Genomic DNA, 19602 nt, shown 5'->3' with positions numbered 1-19602 from the left:
AAACATTCACAGATCCAAACATTCAAAGTATTATTATAATTAATTCTTTAATGAAGTAGAAAGATAATTATAGCTAAAAAGTTTACATTTAAAACTATTGATTTAAAGAGCTTAAGTTAATCATTTTTACTTTCTAATATTAGAGCATATGTATTATGCTATTGACAATTTAAATGCTTTGAAAATCTATTTATGACATAATATTCCAAATTACCTTTATGTAGAATCTCAAAGTTGTTTATGTCTACTTCAATAAAATGATATAAACAATTAATTCACTAATATAATAAGAATAAAGATAGCCTTGTTTACAAGTGTGGTTATATAAAAAAAACATTCAGGCAAATCTCCATGTCACTTGTCAACATTGTAATATCTTACCAAAGATATGTGGTTAAAAATGTGGATATTTTATAGGGTTGATATTGATCCATTATGTCTTAGGATCAAAGAGTTTTTTGTTATCCAGTGGGGCTTTCCACCTAGAATATGTATGTTAAAGGAGTTGGCTTCCACCAGCTATTTTGATTGAACCAATTTCTGCATATTAATAATTAGCTTTACACTTAAACATTTGGCTTGTTCTTCTTGAATATATCTATATAATAAAAGCCCAGCAACCATTACTGCAGAACAATCAAAACGACTGGTGGACCAGTTGCTATGATGCTCACTGACCACCAGGGGTCAGATGCTCAATGCAGGAGGCAGGGGAAGGGGCCACAGTGAGGCCTGGAGGCACACACTATGTCCCAGGGATCCCAGGAACCTCAAACCCAGAGCTTGCTTTTCAATAAAAATTAAAAAAAGTGGGCGATGCTGCCACCCTGGGAACCAAGGCTCCAGGAGGAAAGGCCTGGCCCAGCTGCTGCACCACAGGCTTGCAGGGACTTACCGGTGACATGCTGGAAGCACAGCTTCTCCGACTCCAAAGCTGGTCTCACTGACTGCTGCTCCCTGTCCAGCTCCATGGAGGACACCAGGCTGCCTCAGCTTCGCCTTCCAGCTTCTGGCTTCCTGCCTGCACCTTCATATACTATGTGCACTTGTGGGCGTCACTTTGGACTCCCCAACCACAGCATAGCCAGAGACTGGCAGGACACAGGCACCAGGGAAGTGGGCCTCAGCCATCAATAGGATATCCCCTGAGGCCTTCCAGACTGTGAGAGGGGGCAGGCCAGGCTGAGGGCCCTCCCAGTGCACAGATTTCCCTGCATTGGGCCTCTAATATATATAAGAGCCTAATATGCAAATTGTTCAACCAGGAGTTCAACTACTCATTATGATGTGTGGCTGACCACCAGGGGGTGGTGCGGAACATGGTGGGCAAGGGGGATGCGGCCTTGGCATCAGGCGTTGGTGGAGGTGCTGCTGGCCTTGATGGGCCCTGATGAGAGTGGGACTGCGGAGGGATGGCGGAGCTGGTGAGCAGGCAGCACCAGGCAAAGGTGGGTGTGAGCGGGGGCCCAATCATCTCAACCGATAGTGACCGGCGGCAGCACCGAGGGGCCTGACCCTGACTCATTGCCCCACAGGTGGTGATCAGTGGAGGCAGTGAGTGGTGGGGCTGCTGCTGGCTCCCAGGAGCTGAGGGAGCTAGGTGGGGAGCCCAGCCTTGATCAATTGCTCTGCAGGCAGAATGGTGAAGCAGGTGAAGGGGCAGCTCCAGGCTATGGCGGGGTGCCAAGTTGGGCTGTGGGGCTGCGAGGCTGGGGCATGAGCTGGGGCTTCAAGGCTGGGAGCACGAGCTGGAGCCCAATCTCCTCAAGCCACCCTGAGGGACTCCCACCCATGCAGGAATTCATGCACTGGGCCTCTAGTGTGTTATAAACAGACTAGAGACCCACTGCATGAAATTTGTACATGGGTAGGGTCCCTAGGCCTGGCCAGTGATCAGGGCCAATTGGGGACTTCCTTTATCTCACGCTGCCCAGCCCCCTGTTGGTCAGCGCACCTCATGGTGAGTGATCAAACTCCCAGTCTCTGGTCCAACTCCCAAGGAGAATATATTGGCCTTTCATATATATACATATATATATATATATATATATATATATATATATATATATATGAATAGATAGATTATTAGCCATATATTAACGTTATCTAATTTCATTAACCTTACAAATAATGTTTGTATCTATCTTTTCTAGCCATTTCTTCCATTACCCTAACCAGAGTATGTGTAATGTTCAAGCCAACTTGCCATACACAGGTGCAAAAGCAAGGACACAGCAATCTTACTGTGTGCACTGTGTAGGCGCTCCTTTCTATAACCCAGATATTGATGTCACTATTTGGCAAGAAGCCTCTTCCGTCTAAGTTAATATAAAGATGTGTTACTGACCAGCCGGTGGAAGGCTGCTTGGTTGGGCTACTTTTTTTTAGCAGTGGCTCCTCTATCTTCAGCTGCTTTGTGGGGCTCCTTTGAAGAACTATTTTGTCTGATGGCTCCTTGTTGGCAATGGCTACTTGGTCTGCAATAAAGTCTCTCTTCTTTTCCTGCAACCGCTCTTATCTTCTTCACCTAACACCAGGTGTCCGAGGCTGGGAGGCTCTCACAGTTGACGTAGTCAGCAGGATCAAGGAGGAAAATGCTCCCACAATTAGCACAGTGAGCAGGGTGAGCAAGATTCAGGAGTAAGTGCTTCAACACCGACTTAATTGAAAAATACCCCGGTGTGCAACATAACCAGAAACTTCATGGAATATCTGACCTACACAGACAGGAGCTGCATTGGGAATCACATACAAAATTTCATTCCAAATAATAGATGTTAGATGCTTTATGGTAAAATAAATTTATAGGAGAATAATATAGCGTATCACATATTATCACCATGGCAAGATAATTCCTCAAAATGCTTAACAGATGCCAAAAGAAAGTATATTTGTTTGTTTACATTTTATTGTATAATATTGGGTCGGCAGCTAAGTAATTGCGGTTTTCACACATATATGGCTTCAGTTGAATTTTTAGTTTGCAGACGTAGTACAAATGTAAAACACATTTTGTTATTTGATAGTTGGCTATTCAGCTGTTAATCAGTAAAAAAAGTTTTTTGATCTGTTTTGTAGTTTTCGTTTGGCGTTCGTTGAAAAATGGAAAATCAAAAGGAACATTTTCGTCATATTTTGCTTTTTTATTTCCGCAAAGGGAAAACGCATCGCAAGCTCATAAAAAGTTATGTGCTGTTTATGGTGACGAAGCCTTAAAAGAACGGCAGTGTCAAAATTGGTTTGCCAAATTTCGTTCTGGTGTTTTTTCACTCAAAGATGAAAAACGCTCTGGTCGTCCAGTTGAAGTTGATGACGCCCTAATCAAAGCAATAATCAATTCAGACTGTCACAGTACAACACGTGAGATTACAGAGAAGCTTCATGTATCACATACATGCATTGAAAATCACTTAAAACAACTTAGCTATGTTAAAAAACTCGATACATGGGTTCCTCACGAACTGAAAGAATCACAGTTAACGCAACGCATTAGCAGCTGCAATTTGCTAAAGAAACGTAATGAAAATGATCCATTTTTAAAACGACTGATAACTGGCGATGAAAAATGGGTTGTTTTCAACAATATCAAGCAGAAAAGATCGTGGAGCAGGCCAGGTGAACCAACTCAAACAACATCAAAAGCTGATATTCATCAAAAGAAGGTTTTGTTATCAGTTTGGTGGGATTACAAAGGAATTGTCTACTTTGAACTCTTACCACCCAACCGAACGATCAATTCTGATGTCTACATTGAACAACTAACGAAATTAAACAATGCAGTTGAAGAAAAGCGGCCCGAATTGACAAATCGAAAAGGTGTTGTATTCCATCATGACAATGCAAGGCCACACACATCTTTGGTCACTCGGCAAAAATTAATGGAGCTTGGTTGGGATGTTTTGCCACATCCACCATATAGTCCTGACCTTGCACCATCTGATTACTTTTTGTTTCGATCTTTACAAAACTCCTTGAATGGTAAAAATTTCAATAATGATGATGATGTCAAATCGTACCTGATTCAGTTTTTTGCTAATAAAAACCAGAAGTTTTTTGAACGTGGGATTATGATGCTGCCTGAAAGATGGCAAAAGGTCATTGATCAAAATGGGCAATACATTACAGAATAAAGTTATTTAGTTCCATGAAAAAATTGTCTTTGATTTTCTTTAAAAAATCCGCAATTACTTAGTTGCCGACCCAATAATTCAACATTAATAAGAGAACTTTTGTATAATCCCAGAGAGAACATAATAGGTTTGAATATACACTCAGGCAAACCTTTCAGATTCAAGTAAAATTATTGTATTCTCAAAAAATTATCAATAATAAGTTAATCCCTTATATAATTCACTTGAATCTTAAATAGTTTTTTTGGTATGTATGTATGATTTTACATACAAAGAATATCCTTTCTAATTAATAATTTTATTTAATATAAGAATGTCAAAAAATGATTATTATACTTAATTTTAGCAATTATATTAACCACACTTATGGTGACTCTATAGTAGTAATTATGATAACATATTTAGAGAATTATAAGTTCCAGGTACCATGTTACATGCTTTGCAAAGTTACTCATATCAGCCTCAAAAACTTTTATGGTGTAGCTATTATTAAGAACAAATTTTGCATACGATGACACAGACTTATTGTTAAATATGTTTTTAAAATTTACCTTTATTATTGAAAGTATAACAGATGTTCCCTTTTTCTCCATTATACCCCTCCATCCTGCCTCTGCCCCACCCTAGGCTTTTACCACACTGTTGTCTTTGTCCATAGATTATGCTTTTTTTTTTTTTTTTTTTTTTAAAGTAACAAAGGTATGAGGTATGGGAGCAGAAATTCAAGTATCAGCCTGACCCAAGGTATTGTATAAATACAAGTAATAGAAAATTTGTATCAATATGTTTTTCAAAATGCAGGCCATAACATAATTATGCTTCATCACCAAGATTGTTAAAAAAAATAAAAGCTTAATCATAAATATCAGAACATATTAGAGTAATATAATTGTCTTGTAAATTTATTTTTAGTTATACAGTATCTGTTTGTTAAACACTCTATCAGAGATAAAAATGTTTAGATATTGAGTCTATTAACCATAGAAAACAGTACATACACTATCAAAAAAATTACTGAACCATCTATAGAGGGCAAAAAGTCTTTTTTAAGCACTAGAAAGTGAGAGTTCATGATCGGTATTCTGGAGAGGGTAGAGTAAGTCCATTGATTTGTGCTTACTTGAACAAAATGAGTTCCATTATTCATTGTACAGGAAAAAGGATTCACTTTCTATCAAGTAAGGGTTCCTATATCAGCATTGCTCCACAGGCATGGTCCTTCACAGGTTCCAGCTGATTAATTCCACTCAAACAAAATAGTCAGTTTTGGTGTCTCCTAGGCAAGTGCTGATGTTTGTTGTTTGTTCAACATAAGCAAAATTTTCCTTACGGTCCTCTCCTGAAGCTCGCTTAGATTGAGACAATAGAATGACACAAAAGAATGATAGATAATTTGATTTTTTTTAATGCACACCTCTATCTTGGTTTTGTTTTTTAATAGGTAATGTTGTATTTATCTAGGAAATTCTTTTATGCAGTCATCTGATGTATCAATTTACAAGATAATGACTACAACGTATAAGACTGGTAACAATATACTTTATAAACAACAATGATTACTAAAGTCCTTTCATTTGGTAATTATTATACATAAGATCTTCCCTGAGTCTTTGAGACTTATTTATATATCTTACAGCAAATTTAGTAATGAGAAGCTTACAGCAGAGACAAACAGGAAATAAACAAACAACATTTAAAAATTGGAAAATAACCTATAGTTGTTAAACCAAATATAATAATAAGTAATGACTGAGTGGAGGAAATTAGAATTGTTTTTAGAAATCAATTTATAAGAATTTGGCCAATAATCACCTTAGAGTAATAACTGGACAATGGAAGCATTGACAAATTTTTACATTTATAATCATGAGCGGAATAACAATTTGTTTGTTTTCTTAAAATATTATTATTGATTTCAGAGAGGAAGGGAGAGAGAGAGAGATAGAAACATCAATGATGAGAGAGACTCATTGAATGGCTGCCTCCTGCATGTCTCACACTGGAGATCCAGTCCGAAAGCTGGGAATGTGCCCTGACTGGAAATGAAACCACGACCTCTTGGCTCATAGGTCCGATGCTCAACCACTAAACCACGCTGGCTGGGCACAATGTGCTTTTTGTTTGTTTTTAACAACTAACCACATATATGACAGTGGTCTCATAAGATTATAATGTAGCTGAAAAATTCCTAATGTCATAGTGGTCATAACATTGCAGCATAATGCATTAAGATACAGTAGTAATGCCCTAGGCCTTCACATTCACTCACTGTTCACTCAACTGACTTACTCAGAGCAACTGCCAGGTCTTTAAGATCCGTTCAAGGTAAGTGCCATCAACAGATATACCATCTTTTAAATATTTTATGCCATATTTTTACTGTGCCTTTTCTATGTTTAGATACACAAACACTATTGTATTATATTTGTCTGCAATATTTAGTATAGTAATATGCTATGTAGTTTTATAAGTGAGTAGAAGAGGCTATCCCAGTTAGGTTTATAAAAGTGCACTCTATAACATTCACACAACAAAATCACCTAATGACACATTTCTCAGAACATAAATGTGTCATTGACACATAACTGCACACAAAAAAATTATTGTTTGTTTCAGACAGTAAGGATATTTAAATCTAGAAAACAAATCTGTCCTAAACAAATCAATTTATAGACATTAATTGTTTCAGTGTTTTCACATCAATAAGAGTATTTTTTTTAAAGGCGAAAAGAATGCATTCACTGAAACATACTTACATGACAAAGAAGTCACCACTATCTAATTAAGCTAGAAGATAAAAATTCCTCTTTAGATTTATCAGGCTTATTACTATTCTTAGTCCACTCTCCCACTCCAAAAAAGAAAAAAAAAAGACTTCTAAAGATAATTTTAAATTAAGTAAAGTATTAGAAAATGCTAGCCAAAACTTATAAATTTAATATTTTTCCTTTGGTAAAAGTAAAGGATTAAAACTTCTGATTTGTCAGAGAACTGTCCAGAAAATATCAAAAGTGATATGATGAAAAGACATTTTAATAGTTTCAGTATGGGATGTGAAAGCAAAAACAAAATAAGTTCAGTTCAATTGATTAAAAAAATCAAGGAAGAATTGTCTTGTCTTGGGTGACTCATTAATCAGAGTGAACATAAAGTTGTAGTAATATTGTAGAAAAATATTCATACTAATTATGAGTAAATATTTTCTTTCAGTGAAAAACCCTTTTAGTTACCCTTTCTATTATGTAGTAGCTCAGGAAGAAGTATACATGAAGAACACATTATATATTCCAAGTTAATAATTTCCATTTAACTGTCAGCCCTTCAATATCTGTTAAAATATTATATCTATTTAAACATATACGGAAAGCCATCTTGAACAATTTTAGAATAAAATATCTTGAATGTTTTCTATTTTAATCTTAAATAGAATTAACCTTATTAAACTAATATGCAAAAGTTAATTTTACCATTTTGATTTAAGCTTTATATACAACAAATATGCCCATGTAGTATTTAAGAATATTGTAAGAGAAGTAAAAGTAAATGTAAATATTATATATGAATAAATAAAAATAGAATAAGTAAAAATAATTGTTTTATATTTGTTGTAAATCTTAGAGATATTCTGATGTCCTTACAATATTCTCTAGAAATAATAATGCTTTAAAAACTTTCAGCCTGGCCAGGTGGCCCAGTTGGTTAGAGCTTTGTCCTGTAAGCCAAAGGTTTCAGCTTTGATCCCAGGTTGCGGTGTGTATGAGAGGCAACCAACTGCTTTTCTCTTTCACATAGAACTTTCTCTCTCTCAATCTCTCTCTCTCTCTCTCTCTCTCTCTCTCTCTCTCTCTCTCTCTCTTTCTCTTTCCTCTCTAAAAAAGCAAAAAAAAAAAAAAAAAAAAGGAAAAGGCAATAAAATCATATTCTCAGGTGAGGATCAGGTGAGGATTAAAAAAAAAAAACTTTCAAATTTCTGATGTGCTTACTATATCTTTTGGAAATAAACTTTTTGTTAAAACTTTTAAAATTTCAAAATAAATTGTAAAGTATAAAAATTAGTTACCCTTAAATAACAATATAATAATTGACATTTTATCATTCATTATTATAATTGAGTTTAGTTGAACAGTTTTTAAAAATTTAAACATTTATTAAAACCTTTTTTCAGGATAAAACATTTAGGATATTAATTTTATTTATGTTTTCTCTGAGAAATTAAAATAAGACTCTCATAAACTAGAATATGAAAATTACATTTTTATACTATGATAGAATCTTGGAGAAGTCAGAATGTGAATTTTTAAAAATTCACCTTGATTAGATACATTTTGTATACATCTTATTTCTTTTTACATAATATCACAATCCAATCATTAAATGAGCTTCATTTCTTACTATCTCTTAGTCAAGAGATAAGTAACCGAAGTCATAACTACAGCAGATTTTTTTTTGTTTTTGCTTTAGATTTCTCTCATAATTGAAGACAATCAGAGTTTTCCTTAGAAGGCAAATGCATTTAAATTAGAAATTCATTTAAAAAATATTTAGAAATCTTTATGCTATGTTATAAAAGTTTATGAGCATTTGTAACTTTCTATAAATTTATAATTAGCATCCGAGCTAGCATGAAATTTGAGAGGTCTTATCATTAGCTTAGTTGTTTCTTTTTCTACCTAGTACTATGTAGACCTGGACTAGATATTCCCAGACATGGAATTCCTTATGGAAAGGGTGAAAGCTGCGGTAAATGTTTCACCATTTCAGTGTCTATGTTTGCCACACAACAGATCAAGAAATTATGCTCCCCAAAAGAAAGTAAGGTAATTTTTCCAAAACAAGAACAGGGAAAAAGGGAAGCAAAATAAGACTGAAAGCTTAGTGGCAGATGAGTGATGGTCAAAATTAAACAATAAGTCATGAGCTTCAGTAACTCAGAGTTAGAATGCCTCAAACAATCTCAGCAAATGAAATAAACTGTGATTGTTCAAGAGTAAATGAGAGCTCAGTCAGTCACCACTGTAATTTTCACCCGGCGCACAAGACCACTGAAGACACAAACCGAGCACCAAAGGCACATGCAAGCCCGTTGTTTCTGTGAAGAAGTCGGGCAACACTAGCACCAGTAAACGAGGCTAACAGGTAATTTTGGTGGGACTTCTAGAATACCTATAATAATAAAAGCATATATGCAAATCGACCGAATGGCCGAATAGCAGAATGACCCTCCAGACAACCTTCCTGACGAAGCAGGGGCTGTGAGGGCGGCTGAGGCAGCAGGAGTGTGAAAGCCTACTCTTGGAAGGAATTTGTGCATTGGGCCTCTAGTCTGAGAATAAAACACCAAGCTAAAGTACTACTCCTATGACTGCTTTCAGAGAAATTGGGGTAACCTCTTCCTCACTCTGCTCTGGGGTGGGGTCCTTAAATTTTCTAAAAATAATAATAATAATAATAATTTTCTGAGACTCACACGATAGGATGAGTGATTTTTATATTCCTGGAATTACATCCCTGAGTTTCCAAAGTCCCATTTCCCTTGGTCCAGTCATAGAAGTGTCTCTGGGGTTTCAGTAGAGCTAGAAGCAAAGCCAGTGTCCAGAATTGTCTTTCCATGTTGGAGCTTGGTCCAGGTTAGCATCAGGCTAGAAGCCATCCATTAGTCCATTGTGTGTGTGTGTGTGTGTGTGTGTGTGTGTGTGTGTGTGTGTGTGAGAATGGTGGTGGTGGTGGGGGGGGGCAGGTGGCCATGGGCCACACAGGAGAAAGCCAGGAAGCTGGGGTGAGAGAGCCTGAAAGCCAGGAGTCAAGTGCAACATGTCAAGGGCAACCAAAAGCAACCATCAGAGAGAACTCCTTTGTTTAGGGGAGCAGATATTCCAAATTTAGAGCCAGTGCAGGGGCCATGCCCATTCGGGCCAAGGACCTGTCCCCAGGTGTGACTGATAGGTATGTACCTTCTCAACAATAGACTCACACCCAGTAAAGTCACCCCAACTTCACTGGGCGTGAGTCTATTCTCCTCCTTGTCCATTCCCTTCCCCCAGCCACCTGCAGGGAACACACTGCCTGGAGAGCGCAAAGCTGTAGCTTCCTGGTGAAGCTGCCCCAATGACATGCCTATAACATTTGGCCTTCTCTTTATTCTTTTTCTGTTTTTAAAAACTAGGTTAATTACTACAGCATCATGACCACTACCACCACAATAATAATAATTACATAGCTGAATCTATTAATTTTCCAAACAAGGGAACACACACCAGTTAAGAAATGTACTGAGTAAGTTGCTGAGATGGATAAAAAGATTTTTGTTTGTTTGTTTTGTTTTGTTTTTAAAGTAATTTACAAAAGGGCAAAATCATGGTGATTGCTCTAGGTAAGCGTGGAAACTAGCACATTGAATAAAATGAAATGACTTCATATGGCTATACTGTTCTTAAGTCATGAAGGTATCTTTAGTTTGGTTTAGTAAGTGAATGTTTGTTCATTCACATCATTCATATCCATGGCACTTTCTCAGTTTCAGCTATTTACAGCCTGTTATAATAAAATCTAACAGTCAGTTTTATTACATTTTAGGGAAGTGATATATATATATATATATATATATATATATATATATATATATATATATATATATATGAAATAGATTTCTTAGTATGCATCTCTCTCAAAAAATCAGAGCACCTCTGACTTATATAGTGTCAAAATGATTTGTCACGTATACATTGACTCTTCTCTGGAGCCCAAATGCCGAGAAAGTTCACTATTTTAAAATCCCAGTTGTGTTTTTTTTTGTTTTTTGTTTTTTTTCAAGATAAAAGAACAAAACTACTGATAGTTTTTGTGGCGCTGTTTGCTAAAATTAGGTTAGTGTGAACGCAATGTTTTCTTTCCCTTGCTAATCTGTTTGTATTAAAGCAGAGAGATATAAGAAAATGAGCTTCTCATAAATTATTTCATGAGCAAAGCAAAGGAGAACAAACAGATAACAGCTATCACTGGTGCACATTGTTAAAAGAAGCTTTACTAATCTTAGGATAAAAAACGATGTCCCAGGTGCTTATCAGCAAATTCAATTACAAATGCAAAGCCAAGAAGTTTATAAACGCAAAGCTCACATCAGGTTTAGATGATTCTGAGGAATCTGGGCTGCTTTTTTATGAGTCTTTCCCTAACCTTGATGAGACAGGAGTAAAACGGAAATCACGCATTCAGAGGCAAGGTACACGTCTTAAAAATAATGGAACTGGTCTGCAGGCAGTGGCTTAGCTGGCATGCTGCCTCATTAGGATAATTCCTTGAAGTTTAAGATTGTTAATATAAGCAAGGCTGAAATAAGCAGGTGATAGTGACTAGAGGTAGGTATTCATCTTCAAGCTAAACTGTTCTTTGAATAATGATGTGGTCCACAGAAATTTTAATACTTAGATATTAGTCTCAAAAACTGTTGCCACAAACTTACTTTTATTTTTTTTTTCATTGACACTATTACGGATGCCCCCTATGTTCTCCCCCGTGGCCCATCCCCACTCAGTGAGCAGTTTGCTCCGGTTACTTACACTATTTGAGACTGCTTTTACTTTATGTGCAGATATATGAATAAGCTATGTCTAATAGACATTTTAATTCTAAAATTATATTTTTCTTTAACTTTGACCTAGTTTGGCATTGCAGTCAAGAGATATTTCTACCAGTATCATAGTTAACCTTTAAAATTCTTTACAGTTTTGACTATTTCTCCATCTTCACATTTTTTAAATATATATTTTATTGATTTTTTTCTTTTTACAGAGAAGAAGGGATAGGGACAGAGAGCTAGAAACATCGATGAGGGAGAAACAACCAGCTGCCTCCTGCACACCCCCTACTGGGGATGTGCCTGCAACCAAGGTACATGCCCTTGACCGGAATCGAACCCGGGACCCTTCAGTCCGCAGACCGACGCTCTACCACTGAGCCAAACAGGCTTTACATGTTTTTTAAATTCTTCAATAGAATTAAAATAATTCTTATTATTTTACTTGGCAAAATTTTACTTTCTAATATTAACATTCTGTCATATTATACCTAAAAAAAGTTTTACTACTGTCATTAGTTTTAGAAAATTTTATCATAAATAAAACAAATTTATCAATTGTTTTATGCTTTAGGCTCCTTTAACAGCTCATGTTAAATAACATAATATACCTCTATTGATTAAAATGCTTTGTCTTTTCTTTTTAAAAAAAAATAGAATTTACATGCTGAAAATCTGATATGCACTTGCTATAATCTTTTCTTTGGCTGTTATTTTGATTTTTAATTATATTTTAAGACCTGTTATTAATTATTTACAGAGAATTTATTGATGGCCTATATATTTATTTGTAACCTTCATGAAGTCTAATTGTGATTACTTGCTCTGTTTAATGTGTTTTTCTCACTCCTTTGAAATTATTTAAATCTCTCTATTTTTCTTGGACTATACTAAAAATAATAATAATAACATTCTTTATATTTCCCTAAAATTTAATAGGATAGTTGTCACAGTTAAACTCTAAGTGTATTATTTACTGTTCAAAGTATTTTGAAATTGACTTTTTTCTTTAATAAAAAAATAATAGTGAATTTTATTTAATAAAATATTCTAAAGAAATCAGTGTTTATGCTTTAAAAATATATTCAAAGGAATGTATAATAATGAAGGAACTACTTTTTCTTTTTTTAGATTTGCATGAAAGACTATGGTTTTGGAGGAATAATAAAGGTGCAGAAGTGAGCAACTGAGAAGTACCATGAGGTCAGAGACATGTTATTTGTAGACTGTATCATCCCAAACAAGAGAGAATAAGTAAATATTTGCTGAATTGAAAGTATATATATTGAACAAATACATAATTAAATAACTATCGGTGACCACCAAGACCTGATGTATCAGTATGGAGAAATGAACAACAGGGGGCAGAGAAGAATAGAGACCCCTATTGCCACAGCCCTGCACAAGCTAAACCCCTCATCACATCTCCCCTTATGTAGAATTAGCCATAAAATAAAGAGAAAGGTGAAAATCTGAACTGTCACAAGCTAAATTTGACATTCCTGAGAAGAAATTTGATGTGCTAAAGAATATTTACAATAGGATAAATTCTTATCACTTGAAAAAATGTGGGCTGGAGACAGAAACTAAGTTTTATAATGGAAAATAAGGAAAGTTGGACATCTGAGTTCTGTAATTTTAATACATCATATTTGTTGTATATGAGACTCATTTCTGATTTCAAAAATTCTAAGGCAATTTGGTGAGACAACATGTGATACTTGTCTTTCTCTGGCTAGCTTATTTCAGTTACAAGAATAAATTTAAAAACCCAGGGCTAAAACTAAAGAGTTATTAAGAGAATGGCCATCACACACACATACACACACACACACACACACACACACACACACACACATTGGTAACTATGTAAAAGTGATGATAAATTACTAGTATTTAGCTTGATTGGAGTGATATTTACACAATGCATAGATATCTCTAAATATAAAATATAAACAATTGCCATTCATCAAGGACATATCAATACCTTTTTTTTTTGCTCTGAATGCATGATAGAATTGAGACTACTTGGTGGTATTGCTGTGCAGAGAAATGTCTGATTCAGAATTTACTGTACATTTTAGGAGAATAAATTCTTACAAGAATGACTCTAAAATTCTAGTGACACTACTGCTTTAAATTTTTTGGCCAAGATAGGCTGCAAAAGGAAAATAATATACTATTTTAGAATGTATTGATTAGCCTAAATTTTTAAGTCTCAATAAAATTAGGTCTTGTGAGACAAGAACCTACAGGAAGAGACTGTGTCCCAACTCCAATTATCAATAGCATGTTCTTCATCTAAAATATAACTGCAAAGAATACTGTACATGAAGTTGCATTGTGAATATGATTTGGGCTATCTCATTTTTCTGAGTGTTTAAGTTATATCAAATATTTAAAGTCAAAGTCATAGATTTTGATTCTATTAAATAACCATTTCCTTTTAGGTTACAAATAGTGAAAGAGACTATGAGATAGCAGAGATTTTCTGTAGTTAATAATAATCTCAAGTATTTTACCATTTAATATATTAATACTTTATAAAATGCAGTTAGTAATAGTGTTTTGTTTCAAGTGCAATTATACAAAACTATACAATTTAAATATTCATTTTAACTTTATATATTTTCTCTTAGCTGTTTTAATTTGGAGGGAAACCAATATTTTACTAAAAGTAAAACTGAACTTCTTATTATTAGTGATACCTTAAATGTATATTTGAATATATCAGTATTTTATTTTTTAAAAATATACCCAAAGTAAAAGAAAGCATATTAAAAGACTGAGAACTATTTTTCATAATAATTTGAATATCAATAGGAACACTACATTTTAAGTGCCTAACATTTATATAGTTTTTCTAATTTTATTTGATCAAAGCCTCTCTCTCTCTCTCTCTCTCTCTCTATATATATATATATATATATATATGTGTGTGTGTGTGTGTGTGTGTGTGTGTGAAATTCTACATATTGTAAAAGATTTAATTTATTTCCAAAAGCTCATAAATTGCAGTTTCTTTCTCTGGTTACTTTTTGGCTAATACACATTTCTACAATAGATGCCTCATTCATCAGCACATCATGTGTGCATTTGTGTGTGTGTGTGTGTGTGTGTGTGTGTGTGTGTGTGTGTGTCGATGCTATAAAGGTGGCACAGTATTTCTTTACTCTAGGCTTTTTAGATTAATGAGAAAACCAACTAAACTTGAGTTTAAGGGTCAGAGTTTTCTGGTATCTTTCTTAACTCTTGCCTAAGGGATTACTCTTACTGCAGAAATTTTACATTCAGCCATAGCATACTCTGGGGGCATTTGTCATGATACTGACAAGTTAGATAAATGATGAGTTAAAACCATGGGTGAAGGTCAATAAGGACAAGTCCTAGGCAGCTAAATTAAAAGCAAAATAGCAATTATAACTCTACTTGTTTTGGAAAATGTAACTAAATTCAAATAGAGCTGAATCACTAATGACAAGGCATCGATTTACAAAAGTAACTTTTGACTGCACAATAAGAGGCAATTAAATTCAAAACTTTATTTTTGTACAGGTTTGTTTGTTTCAAAACCTGTTGTCATCCTCACATCATATTTATGGTAGGTTTAACAGGATTAATAAGTCAAAGGAATTAAAAAGGAAACAATACACAAAGTACAAAGATACTTGAATGCGTGATAAATAAATGCTATGAGTTAAAGCAAGGTGACGTTTTATATTTTAAGCATGGAAGTGTTAGTTTCTTTATTTCTGACTTGCCAGTTTTAGCAAGGAGAATATAACTTTCCTTTACTTTATACTAGAGGTCTGGTGAATGAAATTTGTGCACTTGGGAGGGTCATTCAGCCCGATTTGCCCCTTCTCATAATCTGGGAGCCCTCAGGGATGTCCTACTGATGGTTCAGGAAGAAGGCCTAAGCTGCAGTCTGGCCTCCCTGTATGGGAGGTGAATGGCTGATCAGGGGAAGACACCCCCGCCCCATCGCTCCCTTCCTGCTGCTGCCTCTGGTCTCCCTCTGCAGGAGGCGCCCCTGCAATCAGGGGAAAGTGATGCCCCCTTCATGCCTCTGCTGCTGCCTCGGCCCTCACAGCCACTGCATCTTGCCTGAGTCTCAACTAGCCCTCATTGCCTGAGCCTCAGGCCCTCGCAGCAGTGGCGGCCATCAGTGGCTTGCTGGAGCCCCAGGTTGGCCCTGGGCAGTGGCAGTGGCCATCCAGAGTGCTCTCAGTCACCACCACCTAGTGGGGAGTACAGGCTTCCCTCCGCCAGGCTCGCCTCCCCCACCCCTGTCCCTGCTGCAGCTTCGCAGAGCTCTGGGCCAGCCGTGGGCAAACAGCAGCCGCCATAGCATCCCCAACACTGCAAGTCCCCGCCCACATCTCCTGACTCTGTATGTCCCCATCGACTCTCTGCACAAGGAGCCTGCTGATCAGTCATTACTTTGATGTTGTCCCGACCAATTTGCATATTACCTTTACCCACCCTATTATTAGATTGTTAAATATATATTAATCAGTCTTTTAATAGCATGTAATTGAAAGAAGTTCTAGGGGGTAAAATAGGCAGTTTAGGGAGTTTTTGAAATAAAGAGGGTCCATGAGGAGGAAGGCTTAGAGCCCAAAAGTTGGGGTTTGGAGCTTCCCAAAGGCTCACATTCACAGAGAACCGAAGGTGCCACAGGATACGGGGAGAGGAAGACATTACCTTAGGGAAGATAGGGGAAAGCCACAGGGTATGGGGAGAAAAAGGAAAAGAACTTTCACAGGGGATAGAGAAATGCTGACAAATGGGAGAAAGAGGAAAACAGATTTTTACAGGAGACAGAGAATTCTATCACTGTGCGGGAGGAAAAATGAGGGCACCATGTGGGGTTTGAGCTTTGAAGCTGATGTAGTGAACGATCAGAAGGGAACATGGAGAAACAAAGAACTGCAGCCTTTACAGTATAAACCTGAGGAAAAAAGGAGTTTTGATCCCCCTCCCTACCTGGGAATCTGTACCTGTTTCCAATAAATTCCACCCTTTTCATTTACCATCTTTTGTCCGTGGCCTCATTCTTTGAATCCACCTGGACAAGAATCCAGGAAAGAAACCAAGCTTGCATCCTGCTCAGGAAAAACCACTTGACTCATAATTGTCTCTACATTCATTCAGGCAAAAGATGGCATCATATAATTTTATAGAAATCTTAGATTTTTGTAATAAAGGGTTTCTCTAAATACTTTGGCTTCTAGTTGGGTGGCTCAGTTGGTTGGAGCATGAACCCCTGTACAACTAAAAGGCTGAGGGTTTGATTCCCAGTCAGGCACATATCTAGCTTGTGGGTTTGATCCCTATTAGGCAAGTTTATGGGAGGCAACCAATTGATATCTCTCTCTCTCTCTCTCTCTCTCTCTCTCTCTCTCTCTCTCTCTCATCATTAAGCATATCTTCAGGTGAGAATTAAAATAAATAAAATTTATTCTCCCATATAGTGGGGTCCCTTTTCATTTTGATGATTCTTTCTTTAGCTGTACAGAATCTTTTTAGTTTGATGTAGTTCTATTTATTTATTTTTTTTCTTTGTTTCTCTTGCCCTAGGACAGTGGGCAGCAAACTCATTAGTCAACAGAGCCAAATATCAACAGTACAATGATTGAAATTGCTTTTGAGAGCCAAATTTCTAAACTTTAAACTTCTTCTAACATCACTTCTTCAAAATAGACTCACCCAGGCTACAGTATTTTGTGGAAGAGCCACACTCAAGGGGCCAAAGGGCCGCATGTGGCTTGCGAGCTGCAGTTGGCCAACCACGGCCCTAGGAGATACATTGGTAAAAACTCTGCTATGTGAGATCTCTGAGATTTTTGCTTCCTATGTTTTCTTCTAGGATTTTCATTGTTTCAATACTTACATCTAAGTGTTTTATTCATTTTTAATTTATTCTTATATATACATAACCCATAGACATAGGCAATGGAGCAGTGAAGACCTGGAGTGGGATGAGAGCTGGGTGAGGGGGGTAATGGGGGAAAATATGGAACATCTGTAATACTCTCAACAATAAAAATAAAATAAAGTAAAAATAAAATACATTACAATAAAAAAAATAATAGGCATTTTCTCTTTCCAGCCAGCGCAGAGCTGTGGTTATCTCTCGGACGACTGGCACAAGTGTCACAAGACCGGGGGCAGGAGAAAGCTCTCCTGCAAGAAGAGAAAATATGAGCTGGGATGCCCTGTTGCCAACACTAAGATTGGACCCTGCAGCATACACACAGTCTGAGTGCGCGAAGGCAACAAGAAGTACCGAGCCTTTAGGCTGGACATGGGCAACTTCTTCTGGGGCTCAGTGGTGTACGCACAAAACAAGGATTATTGATGTTGTCTACAATGCATCCAACAAGGAACTGGTCTGTAAAGAACTGCATCATGCTCTTTGACAGCACTCTGTACCAACAGTGGTATGAGTCCCACTACACACTGCCCCTGGGCCGAAAGAAGGGGGCCAAGCTGACTCCTGAAGAGAAAGGTATTTGATTAATTAATTAATTAATTAATTAAAATTTTAAATTAAATCTTTATTGTTCAGATTGTTGCAGTTGTTTCTCTTCCCCCCCCCCCCCAATAGCTTCCCTCTACCCGGTTCCCATCCCACCCTCTGTCCTTACCCCCCCTTCCACTGTCCTCATCCATAGGTGTATGATTTTTGTCCAGACTCTTCCTGCACCTCTCACACCTCTTTCCCCCTGAGGATTGTCAGTCCACTCCCTTTCTATGCCTCTGATTCTATTATATTCCCCAGATTATTATGTTCATCAGGTTTTGTGTTCACTTGATTTTTAGATTCACTTGTTGATAGACATGTATTTGTTGTTCTTAATTTTTATCTTTACCTTTTTTTCCTTCTTCCTCTTCTTAAAGAATACCTTTCAGTATTTCATATAATACTGGCTTGGCGGTGATGAACTCCTTTAGCTTGTTCTTATCTGTGAAGCTCTTGAGAAAGATATTTTAAACAAAAAACAATCAAAAGAAATTCAGAAGAAATTTGATGTTCCCTTCCAAAACCAGCAGTCTTCCCGAGGAGCAGCTCCAGCTGGGCAAGCTTCTTGCATGCATCGCTTCAACCAGGCCAGTGTGGCCGAGCAGATGGCTGTGTGCTCCAGGGCAAGGAGCTGGAGTTCTGCCTGAGGAAAATCATGGCCAGGGAAGGCAAATAAATGCTCTTCCCTCCTATCTTAGCTCATGTAATAAAGGTGTTTATTCTGAATACATACATACATACATACATACATACATACATACATACCTTGGCCTACTTACATCTAAGAAAAATAAATTACCTTAAATATTGAAACCATGTTTTATTCAGATTTACTTTTACTCCTGGCTCCTTTAGTCATGTGGAGGATAGGATAGCACTGAGTAAAAATAACAGATAGTTTGAATCTGGGTTCACTTTCCTGCCTCATATTTCTGCCAACACCTCATATGATTGCATCACCAAAATAGAGCTTCTGATAGATAAATTTAGTTTATAATTATCAAAGCTATGAAATCATTTACAAGAGGAAAGACTCAAATTTTGTAATCTACTCAATAATTCTGAAGCAGCTAGATCTACAAAAGGAAGAAAAAAATTTCTATTAGAGAACCAATTACTGAAACATTTGCAAAAGAGAATGTGATTGTTCATAAAGGTGCCAGTATCCACGTTTTCACTAATGGCAGTATTTTTTTCTTCTCTTATGGATGAGCAGAATTCCATTGTATGAATATGATATCATCTTTATTCAGTCATCTATCAAAGGACCCTGATTGTTTCCATGTCTTGGCCACTGTGAAAAACGCTGCAATGAATATAGGGGTGCATCTATTTTTGTGAAGAAATAGTTTCAAGTTTTTCTGGAATAT

General features: G+C 36.5%; 1 pseudogene across 1 annotated transcript; it reads left to right on the top strand.

Annotated features, from left to right (window-relative positions):
• Positions 1-1412: 1412 nt before the first annotated feature.
• LOC311619647 (small ribosomal subunit protein eS8-like) lies at positions 1413-18936 on the top strand (annotated as a pseudogene). The gene is made up of 3 exons: positions 1413-1448; positions 17819-18217; positions 18695-18936. The product of its transcript is annotated as a small ribosomal subunit protein eS8-like (transcript).
• The last annotated feature ends 666 nt before the right edge of the window (positions 18937-19602 follow it).

Source organism: Pipistrellus hanaki (genome assembly GCF_964339955.1).
Source record: "Pipistrellus hanaki genome assembly, chromosome: 3".
Taxonomy (NCBI): domain Eukaryota; kingdom Metazoa; phylum Chordata; class Mammalia; order Chiroptera; family Vespertilionidae; genus Pipistrellus; species Pipistrellus hanaki.
This window is presented reverse-complemented; position numbering and strand designations above follow the sequence as displayed.